The following is a 13,278-nucleotide window of genomic DNA, read 5'->3' as shown; positions in this document are numbered from 1 at the left end:
ACTAAAAATGTAGACACTTTATTTTATTTCTGAACTTATTATTTGTAAAAAAATTAAAAGATAATCTAAAAATTATATAATAAAAAAATAATTTAAAAGTAATTTTTAAATGTGAGTGGACACAGTCAAACATGCTTTATTTTTTTTAACAAAATAAAAAATGTAAGCATAATAAAAAGGACAAGGAAAAACAATCGATTTTTTTCCAAAAAAAAAAAACAAAGAAAAACAATGGAGCGTGGGCCTCGCAGTACTATTTCATGAACAGTGAATTTTTTAATATTTTAGTTTATATTAGATGAGATGCCATTCCTCGTTTCTCAGCCTTGCCCGCTTCTCATCACGAAGACACGATTCCCACCATCAGATGGAAATGAAATGGGCTTCATGGCCTGTCATCTTTATCCCCTTCGTCCTCCTCCTCCTTTGTGCTTTCTGCCGCCGCCGCCGATATAACCTGCCGCCGGGACCAAAACCAGGGCCTATCATTGGAAACCTCAACCTCATAGGCCCTGTTCCTCACCATTCATTTCATGAGCTCTCCCAAAAATATGGACCCATCATGCACCTCAAGCTAGGCTTCAAACACGTCGTCGTCGTATCCTCTGCCAAAGTCGCTAAAGCCTTCCTCAAAACCCACGGTCACAACTTCTCATCGCGTCCGAAAACCACCGCCGGAGAGTACATGACCTACAATTACTCCGATATTCTCTGGGCCCCCTACGGTCCTTATTGGCGCCAAGCCCGCAAGATATGCGTGACAAAGCTATTATCTCAGAAAAGCCTAGAATCCAACTGGTATATCAGAAAGGAAGAGATGAAAAGTATGTTGAATGAACTTTTCATTTCTTCAGGCACCACTATAGTACTAAAAGATTACATTTATGCTTTATATGTGAATATTATAAGTCGCATGGCGTTGGGGAAGAAGTATGTGGAGAAGGGTAAAAGTGGCATTGTCAGCTGGGAAGAGTTGAGACACCTGGTGGATGAGTTCTTCTTGCTGAATAATGGGTTTGCAAATATTGGGGAAGCAATTCCTTGGATCAAGTTCTTGGACTTGCAGGGTTATATAAAGAGAATGAAGGATTTCAGTGTGAAGTTTGATAGGTTTCTGGAGCATGTGTTGGATGACCATGAAGAGAGAAGAAAACCAGTCCAAGATTATGTGGCCAAGGACATGGTGGATGTGCTCTTGCAGGTTGCTGAAGACCCTGCTCTTGAGATAGAGCTTCGAAGGCACCATGTCAAAGCACTAACCCAGGTGTGTGTGTTGCAATTTTCTTTCTTTAACTTTAGATAAGTTTAATTTTGATTCCTTAATTTTATAAAATATCATTTCAATCCTATAATTTTAATATTGCTAATTTCATTAATAAACAATTATTGACATTGAACTTTTAAAAGTTGATACAGTATTTTTAAATGCTAACATATTAAATTAATTTTTTTTAAAATAACAATGATTATAACAAATAGTATGCGATTCAAAAAATATTTTATAAAATTAAGCCATTTGAAATTTGTTATAAAATTAGATAATTAAATAGACACTTTTACAGTAGTATAAGTGTGTATTGAGTTTTGGCCCTTTCTACATTGTTTTTATCTCATTCAGACTTTAGGTAAAGGAAAAATTAGCAATCAAGAACCTCTATATGAAATTTATATTAGTCAATGATCAGTTGTTATTAAAATTTGAATAAAAAACAAGCTCAAATGAACTATTATTAATTTAAAATGAGATGTTGTTAAAATTCAAATAGATGCTTGTTAATAAAAGACTAATCCAAATTGACAAGTATTCATTTAAATTTTGACACCAACTAATCTTTGACTGATATAAATTTCATACAAAGGTCCTTAATTGCTATTTTTACTTAAATCAAATTGAAATAATATAATTTTATTCAATATATCTAAATACTCTGGTTATCTGAATCATCCTTATTTTTTAAGATAAGGCTAAGATAATTAATGTAGAAGTTCACTTTTTTCAAATTTTTCTTTCTTTATTTGTTTACCTGAAGCAATATATTTTTAGCTAATATTGTTTAAAAAGTAAAACAAATAAAATTTAAAAAAATAAAAAAGAATCAAATTATTTGGATCTTATTTAAACAAATACGGTTTTCTTTTTTAAAAAAATAAAAAAGAACTAGTTTCTTCATTAATCAAACAACAACACAATATTTTTTGTAATGTATGGGATAAGATTAATGATACTGTGAAATATATTGTTTTTCCCAAATAATGCATGGCTGCTAGTCTTCATGATAAAGCCATAATTAAGAGATATGTGGTGAATGATTGGGAAAAACAAATAAACCTCACTACTACAGAATATATCTTTAGGAGCGCTTCTTTAAAAAGCGCTCTAAAATGTAAATGCGGAATTTACCGGAGCGCTTTTTTAGAAGAGCGCTCCTGTATGTCAGGGCTTTTCAATAAGATAATGCTCCTAATTAATATAAATAGAATATTATGAAAAATATAAAAAGACCTTCGGGAGCGCTCGTAGTTAAGCGCTCCGGAAGACTATCTTTCGGAGCGCTCTTTGAAGAGCGCTCCGGAAGATCAACTCTTTCGGAGCACTCTTGGAATGAGCGCTCCGAAAGAGCTCATCTTTCGGAGCGCTCTTTTAATGAGCGCTCCGAAAGAGTTGTTCTTCCGGAGCGCTCCTCAAAGAGCTCTCCGGAAGACCACCTCTTCCGAAGCGCTCATTAATGAGCGCTCCGGAAGAGGTGGTCTTTTATATCTCTGCCTCCCGTCAGTTTTCTTTTCCCTATTCATGAGTTTCTTTCAAACCTCTCTCTCATTTGCTGAGGTTGTGCGTTCCCAACGAGTTCCAGATCATCGCTGTATCAGTCTATCTTCCGTCGCTGTTCACTGTTCCAGATCATCGTCCACCGCTGTTCGCTGTTCCAAATCATCGTCTGCTGCTGTTCGTTGTTCCAGATTAGTGTTCATCGCTGTTTGTTCATTTCTGTGTCATGTCGCGCCATCTGTCTCTGTTTTTACGCTGCCGTCGCCGTCACCGCCACCTCCTGCATCACTATTCTAGATCTACATTGCTGTTCCAGATTTGTGCGGCTGTTGTACACCGGAGGAAGCGACACCGTGAAGACCTCCGTTGTAGCCGTGTGTCATTGCTGTACAGCCGAGGAAGCAACGCTGCAAAGACCTCCGCTACTGCCGTGAAGACTACACTGTGAAGGTATTTTTTTAATAATTAATTTATAATGTAATATATTGATATATTTATATATATTTGAGAATAAATTTCATATATATTTTTTTAATAATCAATATTATAGATAATATATGAATTGGAGTTATTTATATTAGAATTATGGAGTATTTATAGTTGATAATTAGATTAAAGTTGAGGAAACTACTTGAACATTTTTATTTTATTTATGAAATATACTTTTAAGGAAGATTATTGTTATTAATTAAATTACAATTGATTGACAGAATTTAGATACATTATGCTACTAAATTTTTATTTGGATGAATTAATTTTTTGAGTTTAAATGTATTGTGTTGTGGAATTTGATTGTTTGATCATTTGGGAGGTTCTTCTTTTAAGGAAGATGTTGTTGAATTTTTTTTATAGAAATCTAAATCTTTTGTTTATTGAATTTTGATAATCATATTAGTGATATGGATCATAAGTGGATGTTGGCTAATCAACTATCTAAAGAATATTGGGATGGTGTGGATGAATTCATTGAATTTGCATTTTGTTGTGATCAAGACCCCCTTGGAGTCATATGTCCTTGTTTAAAATGTTGCTATGAAAAAGAGTAAAGCCAATAGAATTGAAAGATCATTTAATCTGTAATGGGATTGATCCAACTTATACTTGTTGGACCATGCATGGGGAGACAAGGAATGATGCAAATGATTGGAGGGATAGTGCGAGCTACTCAACATTTGATCGTGATAGTGGGACATATGATGTTGACCGTTTTGATGAAATGATTCATATATATAACTTCATCGCTGAAGTATTTTAAATTAAGTTAGAATTTATTTCCACCATATTTTGATAATGACATCTTTTATTGTTTTATAGGTACCTACACAATTACAAGGTTGGGAGTGTGGATACTATGTTATGAAGTTTATGAGAGAAGTAATCACACAACAAGAGTTGATCATTCCTGAAAATGTAAGTCAAAAACTTTAAAATTAAGTTGATATAATGTTAATTACTTATATATTGCTTTCATATCTTGTGTAGTATTTTGTTGGAGTAAGATGTTCATATTTTACTATGGAGCAAATAGAAGATTTAGTTGAAGAGTTGTCAGAATATATTATTGGCTGTTTGTGATAGGAAGTTAGATTTCAATGTTAGAAAAATAACAATAGTTTCATTTGTTAGGCTTGTTAGAAATTAAACTAGGTTAGTTAGGAAATTGAAATTTTTATATCAGTTTCAAATTCTTTTCTTGTATATAAATTTTTATGTTAATATTATTTTTAAATTAGTTTTTGATATTATGATTTGTCATTATTAAAGAGACGTAAAAGGAAAAATTTTAAAAAATCTGATTTAAAAAAAATTAAAGTAATATACGGGAGCGCTCATTTGAAAAGCGCTCCTGTAAAGTAACATACAGGAGCGCTCTTCCAGAGAGCGCTCCTATATGGTTCATACGGGAGCGCTCTTTATAAAAGCGCTCCGGTATGGTTGCATACGGGAGCGCTCTTGTAGAGAGCGCTCCCGTATGTAGCTCCCTTACAAGAGCGCTTTTCGAAAAGCGCTCCCATATAGCGTATACACAGGAGCGCTTTTTTTAAGCGCTCCTATACATTTCGGAGCGCTCGATACGAGAGCGCTTCAAAAGCGCTCCCTAAAGTTAAAAAAAAGCGCTCCTATAAACTTATTTTGTAGTAGTGCCTATTTACAAAGAGTTAGTAACATGTTTTGTATACCTATACATTCTTAGGACCTTTTACTAGCTACAATAGATACCTCAGCAATAAATGTTGAGTGGGCAATGTCTGAGCTCTTGAAAAACCCAAAAATCTTACGGAAGGCTACGGAAGAGTTAGACAAAGTGATCGGAAGAGACAGATGGGTGGAGGAGAGAGACTTAATCACCTGCCTTATATTGAAGCCATTAACAAAGAATCAATGAGATTACACCCAGCAGCCTCCATGTTGCCTCCAATGATAGCCACAGATGGTGACTCCAAAGTTGTAGGGTATGACATCCCAAAATTGACCCAAGTGATCATCAATGTATGGGCTATTGGTAGGGACCCTACGATATGGGATAGACCTAATGAGTTTTGCCCTGAGAGGTTCATGGGTAAGGATATTAATGTCATAGGACATCATTTTGAGTTATTACCATTTGGGGCTGGAAGAAGGATCTGTCCTGGTTATCATCTTGGTCTCAAACTTGTTCTTGTGAGCTTGGCAAATTTGGTGCATGGGTTTTCTTGGAACTTGCCGGATTATATGAAAGAAGAAGTGGACTTGAACATGGAGGAAACTTTTAGGCTTACTAGTGTCAGAAAACAACCACTTGAAGTTGTTATTAAGCCTAGACTCTCATCTCACCTTTATTTCTAGCTAATGATAAACCCTACATGTTTGGGCTACGAGGTTGGCAAGGACTATTTATAATTAAATTGAAATTTGTTAGAGTCGGGAGGTCAGCTATATGATTTGAGGATTGTCATTTATTGTCTTGTTTTTGGTATCAATCAAGTGTTGTAAAACCATATTAGTAAAGGAATAACAAGTTATTACTGCTCATATAAACATACTATATTACCTTGTAAAATGGTGATCCATTCAATATAATTAGTTTGGCTCCATATTAGCCTTGATGTTTTTTTTAAGAGAATCACACTAAGGGCCTTAAAAACATACATAATTGTACTTTGAGTCTAAAAAAATTTAATATTGCACTACAAGCCTTGGGGCCCTTATTGCAATTTTTCTTAAAATCAAAAGTATATTTTTGTCTTTTATTTGATTTGAATTCAGAAAATTTGCAAAACTATGTACAACACAACATCTACTTTGCAAAAGACAATGCTCACATTTGTTCAACTGAAATTCCATACTTTTTCAGTATTTCAGTAGCCTAGACTTAACAAAATGGACAAGTTAGGAAAACAATGCACAACACGACATCCACTATATACAAAACAATGCTCACATATGCTTAATTAAAAGTTCATGCCTTTCTAGTATTTCACTGGCCTAAGCTCAAATAAAAGAACTAGGCAAATCATGCATAACACAACATTTAATATGCACAAAATAATGCTCACGTATAGTCAATTCAAAGTCCATGCCTTTTTAGTATTTTAATAGCCTAGACTTAAAAAATGGATAAGTTATGCAGACCATGCATAATGCAACATTTACTATGCACAAGATAATGCTCATGTATGCTCAACTCAAAGTTCATGCCTTCCCAATATTTCAATAGTCTAGGTTCAACAAAATGGACTAGGCAGACCATGTATAACACAACATTCAACATACACAAGACAATGTTCATGTATACTCAATTCAAAGTCTATACTTTTTTAGTATTTTAATAGTCTAAACTCAACAAAATAGACAAGTTAGACAGATTATGCACAATAACTCTGTATAATTTGGACTATACATAGTATATTTGGATAGTTAATATATATATATATATATATATAGCAATTAGACTACATAAAGTACATATAGATAGTCAATATAAAGCAATTATAAAAATTTTAATATTAAAATTGACCCTTCTAATTAAATTTAGACCATATTAAAAATAAAAAAATTGTTAAAATTATTTTATAATTGTTATTTTAATAAATATAAAATAAATTAAATTAAATTAATAGTACTTTAAATACTAGATCTTGATCTCGATGGTTCAAATTTTATTACAATGATAAGCATCATAGTGTGATGAGCACTGAAGTTAAACCCGCTTCTCAACCTTACAGGCAGAATCTCATCACAATGACACAAACCCACCGTCAGATGGAAATGAAATTCGCGTCATGGCTACCCATCTTTATCCCCTTCGTCTTCTTCCTCCTCTTCTTCCGTCGTTTCCACTGCCAGCGATTTAACCTGCCGCCGGGACCAAAACCATGGCCTATCATCGGAAACCTTAACCTCATAGGCCCTGTTCCTCACCACTCATTTTACGAGCTCTCCCAAAAATATGGACCCATCATGCATCTCAAGTTAGGCCTCAAAGACGTCGTTGTCGTCTCCTCCGCCGACATCGCTAAAGCCTACCTCCAAACCCACGGTCAGGCATTCTCATCGCGACCAAAAACCAACGCTGGAAAGTACACCGTCTACAATTGCTCCGATATGCTGTGGGCCCCCTACGGCCCACACTGGCGCCAAGCCCGCAAGATATTCTTCACACAACTGTTATCTCATAAAAGCATAGAATCCAGCGAGTATATCAGAAAGTAGGGCTAGGAGCTCTAATGTATCCTTCTTTAAGGATGAAAAGCATGTTGAATGAACTTTTCATTTCTTTGGGCAAACCCGTATTAATGAAAGATTACCTTTATGCTTTAAACCTAAATATTATACATCGCATGGTGTTTCGGAAGAAGTACGTGGCGAAGGATCAAAATCACTTTGTCAGCTGGGAAGAGTTCGAAAGACTGGTGGATGAGTTTTTCCTGCTGAATACGTTTGCGAATATTGGGGATCTGATCCCTTGGCTTAATTTCTTGGACTTGCAAGGTTATACAAAGAGAATGAAGGATGTTAGTGTGAAGTTTGATAAGTTTCTGGAGCACGTGTTGGGCGAACACGAAGAGAGAAGAACAGGCGATGAGAATTTTGCGGCTAAAGATATGGTGAATATGCTTTTGCAGCTTACTGAAGACCCCAATCTTGAGGTCAAACTTCAAAGGCACATAGTCAAAGCATTAACTCTGGTACGTGAACGTGAGTATGCGTTCAATCTCGCCTCATTCTACGTTATTCTGCAACTTTTTGTTTTGTTTAATTTGTTTATAATATGAATATCTGAATACTTCGTTTATCTTCGGGCGCCGGCCAGGATCATGCTTCATCTTTTGAGATAAAGCTTGGATAATTTAGATTTTCACGTTGTTTTTATTTGAATTTAAGTTTTTCCTTAATTATTGGAAGCATTTACATTTCAGGGTTAAATTATATTTTCTTTACAATGTAACGAAATAAATTGATTAATCTAAAATAAAATTTAAATTATCTAAACCTTATTTAAAAAAAAAACACCTTTTTTATCTTCAATAAAATTGTTATCATTGCTAAAGCTTATTGCGGTAGATCATAGACCTGAAGTCATAGTGATATTCTTCCATTCGACAAGATCTAGCTTATTTTAAGAATAAACACCTTTGAGTATATTATTGTAAAACGGGAGAGAGACTTGTAGATTTAAGGTTAAACTCATCAATGGAGATATAGACTAAACAATAATTAAGAAAAATGTAGTGAACTATTCAGGGAAAAATATATATATATATATATATATATGCAGACTCACAATTGCTTAATAGTATAGCGTGCTTTATAGTTTGTATAATGTACTTCTCAGGACCTTATGATAGCTGCAATAGATACCCCCAATGTAATTGTAGATCAGGCAATGTCTGAGCAGTTGAAAAACCCAAAAATCTTAAAGAAGGCCACAGAAGAGTTAGACAGAGTGATCGGAAGAGACAAATGGGTGGAAGAGAAGGACATTGTCAATTTGCCTTATATTGAAGCTATCAGCAAAGAAACAATGAGATTGCACCCTGGAGCAGCCATGTTGGCTCCGACAACGTCTGCCATAGACAGCGACTCTGAAGTTGCAGGGTATGACATCCCACAAGGAACCCAAGTGATCGTCAATGTGTGGGCTATTGGTAGAGACCTTATGTTGTGCATGGGACAATCCTAATGAGTTACCATTTGGGGCTGGAAGAAGAATCTGCCCTGGCTATCCTCTTGCTCTTAAGGTTGTTCATGTGAGCTTGGCCAATTTGGTGCACGGGTTTTTATGGAGCTTGCTGGATCATATGAAGAAGGAGGACGTGAACATGGAGGAAATTCCTAGACTTACTAGCGTCAGAAAACAACCACTTGAAACTGTTATCAAGCCCAGACTTCCATCTCATGATCTTTACCTCTAATGATTATGTATATATATAAAGAATATAACATTTAAGAACTCAATGCATATTGAGAACCGTTATTATAAATCACTAGTGTTAAACGCTGTGTGTGGGGTTTGTGTTCGGGTTGCAAGGACTGCTAGTATTACAACTGGAAAATATTTGAGTGTGTGGTGGTCTTTGTGATTGGAGCACTGTCATTTAGTTTCTTCTTATTGGTATTATTGGTGCATTGCAAAAGCATATGGTCAAATGATTAAAAAATTATCACTTAATTAACAATATATTTCTAGTAGAAATAATGATCCACTAGTTTGATATATACAAGTACGGTTGATTAGTAATAATTAGAGTTTGATTTCCAGCAGCTCAACTTTATCAATCCAATTTGCCCTCGTATTAATTTTATGGTCGATTCCTTCCCCCCGCCCCCCACCACCCCGAAGAAAATGAATTTGAACAACTTAAGAAACCGCAGACTGGATTGAATTGAATATCACTAGATAACCTTGAACCTAAAACTCGAGAAATTTAATGAAAGGATTTAATCTTCAACGAAACAAACCAAAGAACAACAATGAAGCTGTTGAATTCTAAATGAGCGATTGAGATTCAGTGCTTTCCCTCAATTGCCATTAAATTCATTGTATGAAAAATTGGACCATCTAGTCATTCCAATGAACCAGTCTCCTAGCCAGTCCGGTTAAATGATTATACTGGGAACTTAGCGAATTAGGTTAGCTCGATTAACCCGGCTGACTTGGTGAGTTAGACGGTCTATTGAGTTGGAGAAAAAGAATCTGGAAGTGAAGATATAAGAGGAAGAATGGACCAAAAAATCTGCAGAGGAATGAATAAAAGGGCTGAAGAAAAAGAAGGGAAACTAATGAAGAAGGGAAAAGATTATTGTAACCTTCTATTTGTAATACTCTTAGCTCTGCAACCTGCTAGTATGGCTATTCACTTCTTCTACTGCAAGATTTGATTCTAAATGAACTAATTAACACATTTGTGTAGTGCACGGGTTAAAAGACGAAGAGAGGAAAATAAAAGTATTGAGAAAAGAAGGAGCTTTCTTGTTTGAACTGCGAAGTGCTTCCTTGGATGAACTGTGAATGTGTTACAGTGATGGCGAACACAGCAGCCGAAGATTATTGCTTTCAAATTGGGAAAATACGAAAGAGAAATAATTAGATGAGGGAGTGAAAGAAAGAAAGTGATTTTTTAGGAGGGAAAACGAAAAGTTGGAAGTAAGAAATAACAGAAGAATTAAAAAAAAAAACATGACAAAGGATGTTGTCATCAAACATGAGTAAATGACGCCAAACAGTGCTTTATCCCTAAAATCTGACTTTTGAAATTGTTCAAGCAATCTGCAATCTTTGAAAGATTTCATTAATCATCTTATTTTGGATGGAAATATTGATCTTTTGGAGATTTTTATTATTTTAATCTATAATATTTGGAACATCTAAAACTCTATCATTCATGATGGCACAAGTTAGATCTTTACAAAGCTACTCAAGATTATCAGCATTCATACCACTTTCTAAATCATATATGTACCTAGGATGAAATTGATCTGCATGCATCTGGAATCAATGTAACATTCTAGTTTTTAATTCTTAAGTAATGGTCATTAATTACCATTAATTTTAAGAATTAAGAGTGTTAACTAAGGTATGCAAATTAATTAATGAGTTCTTAGGTTTAAATTATGAGCAAATAGGAATAAAGATTTAAAGTGAGAGAAATTGAAAATATGCCAAAAGTCCTTTAGTGACAATAAGGGTTAGAGAGGTCCTTACAAGGCATTAGGATGAAATAGTTAGGTCCTTCAATGGCAATATCTAAAAAACAGATTAGATGTTTTCGAAAATCCTTGAAAACGTGTCCATAGAACTGCGAACATTGCTTGAACATAGCATTGTGGTTGGTTTTTCTATTCAAGTCTCAAATTTTGAGTAGTTAGAAAAACTAAATTTTTTTTAAGAGATTGAGCAGCTAAAAAATGTCAATTTAGGAACAAAAAGATAATTTTGGATCTTTATACTCTCCAAAATAGGTTTGTAAGACCATAAAAGAAAAATAATTAAAGAGATAAGTGAGTAAGAGATGGAGAAAGTCAAAATCTAAATAACTTAAAAATAAAATCCTACATTGTGTAGAAAAAAAGTTTCACACTAGATAGGAATGAGAGAAGTGAGGTATGAGATGACTAAAAGCAAGGTAAGAGAGCAGGCATACGCATCAATGAACTTGCTTTCCACACAAGTCCTCACGTAGGGTGTTAATTGTAGTTTGAAGTATTACACTCTTGACATAAAGTTTTAAGATTTTTGTTTTTTCTAGGTTCATGATTTTAGAGTAATTTATAGCTCCTAGGCCTTAAAGTATGTGCTCTAAATCTTCTTTTGACTTCTAGATAATTAAATTAGTGTATCCAATCCAACTATAGGATAGGCAAGAGAATGCTAGGGTAATTTAGAAAAGATTAGGATGGAATTTTATTTCTCTTTTTGTATAATTTAAAAATGGAATTTAGCTTTTAGTTTTAAGGAATTTTAAAGGAGATATCGTAAATTGATTGCGGGTATGAGTCTTGGAGGTTCTCTACGAAGAGACCTCAAGTTCCTATGTCAAATCAAGCCCAAGTAATCATATTTTTTGTTACTTAGAATGCATGAAATAGTTGGTAGTCTTTTATAAATTAATAATAAATTAAACTAAAAAGTATGCTTAGAGATAACATCTTTTAAAATTTAAAATTCACTCTAGTGGCAAAACGCTTCAAGAAATAATCATTAGAATGATATGCTTTTGAGTGATAATTGTACTTATGTTGACACATTATTTAAATGATATCGTATTGGAATCTATTTTGCTTGGCATATATGTCTACATGAAAACTTATGAATAACCTATTATTGGACTTACATTGGATGGATATATTATAATCTAATATAAATTGAGATATCATGAGGAGGCTAGTTGTTTTAGGGAATATTTGAGAAAATAAGGTAGTCAATGTTCACTTCTGCCCTTATATGTTGCTCATTATGTGGCACTCTAATAACTGAGTTACTTTGACCCCTTGATTGGGGTTACGAAAAGTTCAGTAACCATTATATATGGCACCCCTTGCAGTCTAGAAAGGGGGAGATCAGGGTTTGAATAGGAGCACTAGAGCCTTTAGCCAAGCACCATCTCCTATGTAGCTCACAATCCCAGCTAGATGAATAAGGAGGACATAAGGATGGGACTAATAAAATAAAAATGCAACTGAATACTACATGGTAACCATTGAAATTGGGGAACCTTGTATCAATGACTATGGCAGTATGATATTTACTTTTAACTATTATGTATAGGAAATCGTTAGAATCAAGAACCTTGGTAGAGTTGACTAATGTGTGATGTCTATTTTGTTACTCTATTACACTATAATATTGTATTTGCATTGTGAAACTTATGCTTCCCAATAAGATAGGATTGAGACATGAGTTGGAGATTCATTAGAAAATTGATGGCTGATAAAATGAGTCTTGGAAGCTTGAAGTTCTTATGTAAAAGTATTTCTATGTTCTTAGTGTTATTGTTTCTGCGAAAAAGTATCATAATTAAATATTGCACTTGGTTGGAATAGTTTTAACTAAGTTGATAACAATAGGACTTTCATAATCGGGCATGAATGTTGGTTGATCTAAATAGCAATTTGAACTAAGATTTACTATTGTAATATTATTTGTATCCATTTGTTGTTTGCAATGGTTACGAAAACCCATTAGTCCAGGCTATTGAATGGTCATGGATACTTCATAATCATTAATGTGATTACTGAAAAATTTATCTTACCTCCCTCCCCTATGTTTTTCAGGGATGAGCATAAAGCCACTAGAAGGAAATGGCCAAAAGGAGTTTAAACCTTCATGAGAAGTAAAGTCCTATGAATTGGGGCTGCCTCTTCTACCACCTATAATGTATAATATGCATACATGATTGTTGTCTGGTTGAGTTCATTATTATGTGATTTGATAAGTGTTAGCCTCTAGGCCCCATAGTTAGGAAATTTTACTACAGTGCAAATTGCATGCTTATACATTTACTTTTTAGTATTGAAATTGAGTTATATGT

At 34.2% G+C, this 13,278-nt stretch overlaps 2 pseudogenes; both read left to right on the top strand.

The window, feature by feature from the left end:
- Window positions 1-347: 347 nt before the first annotated feature.
- On the top strand, window positions 348-5,761 carry LOC129288973 (trimethyltridecatetraene synthase-like; annotated as a pseudogene).
- Window positions 5,762-7,320: 1,559 nt separating this feature from the next.
- Window positions 7,321-9,162, top strand: LOC129288974 (trimethyltridecatetraene synthase-like; annotated as a pseudogene).
- The last annotated feature ends 4,116 nt before the right edge of the window (window positions 9,163-13,278 follow it).

This window comes from Prosopis cineraria, unplaced genomic scaffold (genome assembly GCF_029017545.1).
Source record: "Prosopis cineraria cultivar Desert tree isolate PC_DT_omini unplaced genomic scaffold, ASM2901754v1 PC12, whole genome shotgun sequence".
Lineage (NCBI taxonomy): Eukaryota > Viridiplantae > Streptophyta > Magnoliopsida > Fabales > Fabaceae > Prosopis > Prosopis cineraria.
Note: the sequence above shows the minus strand (reverse complement) of the source record. Positions and strands in the feature narration are given on the sequence as shown.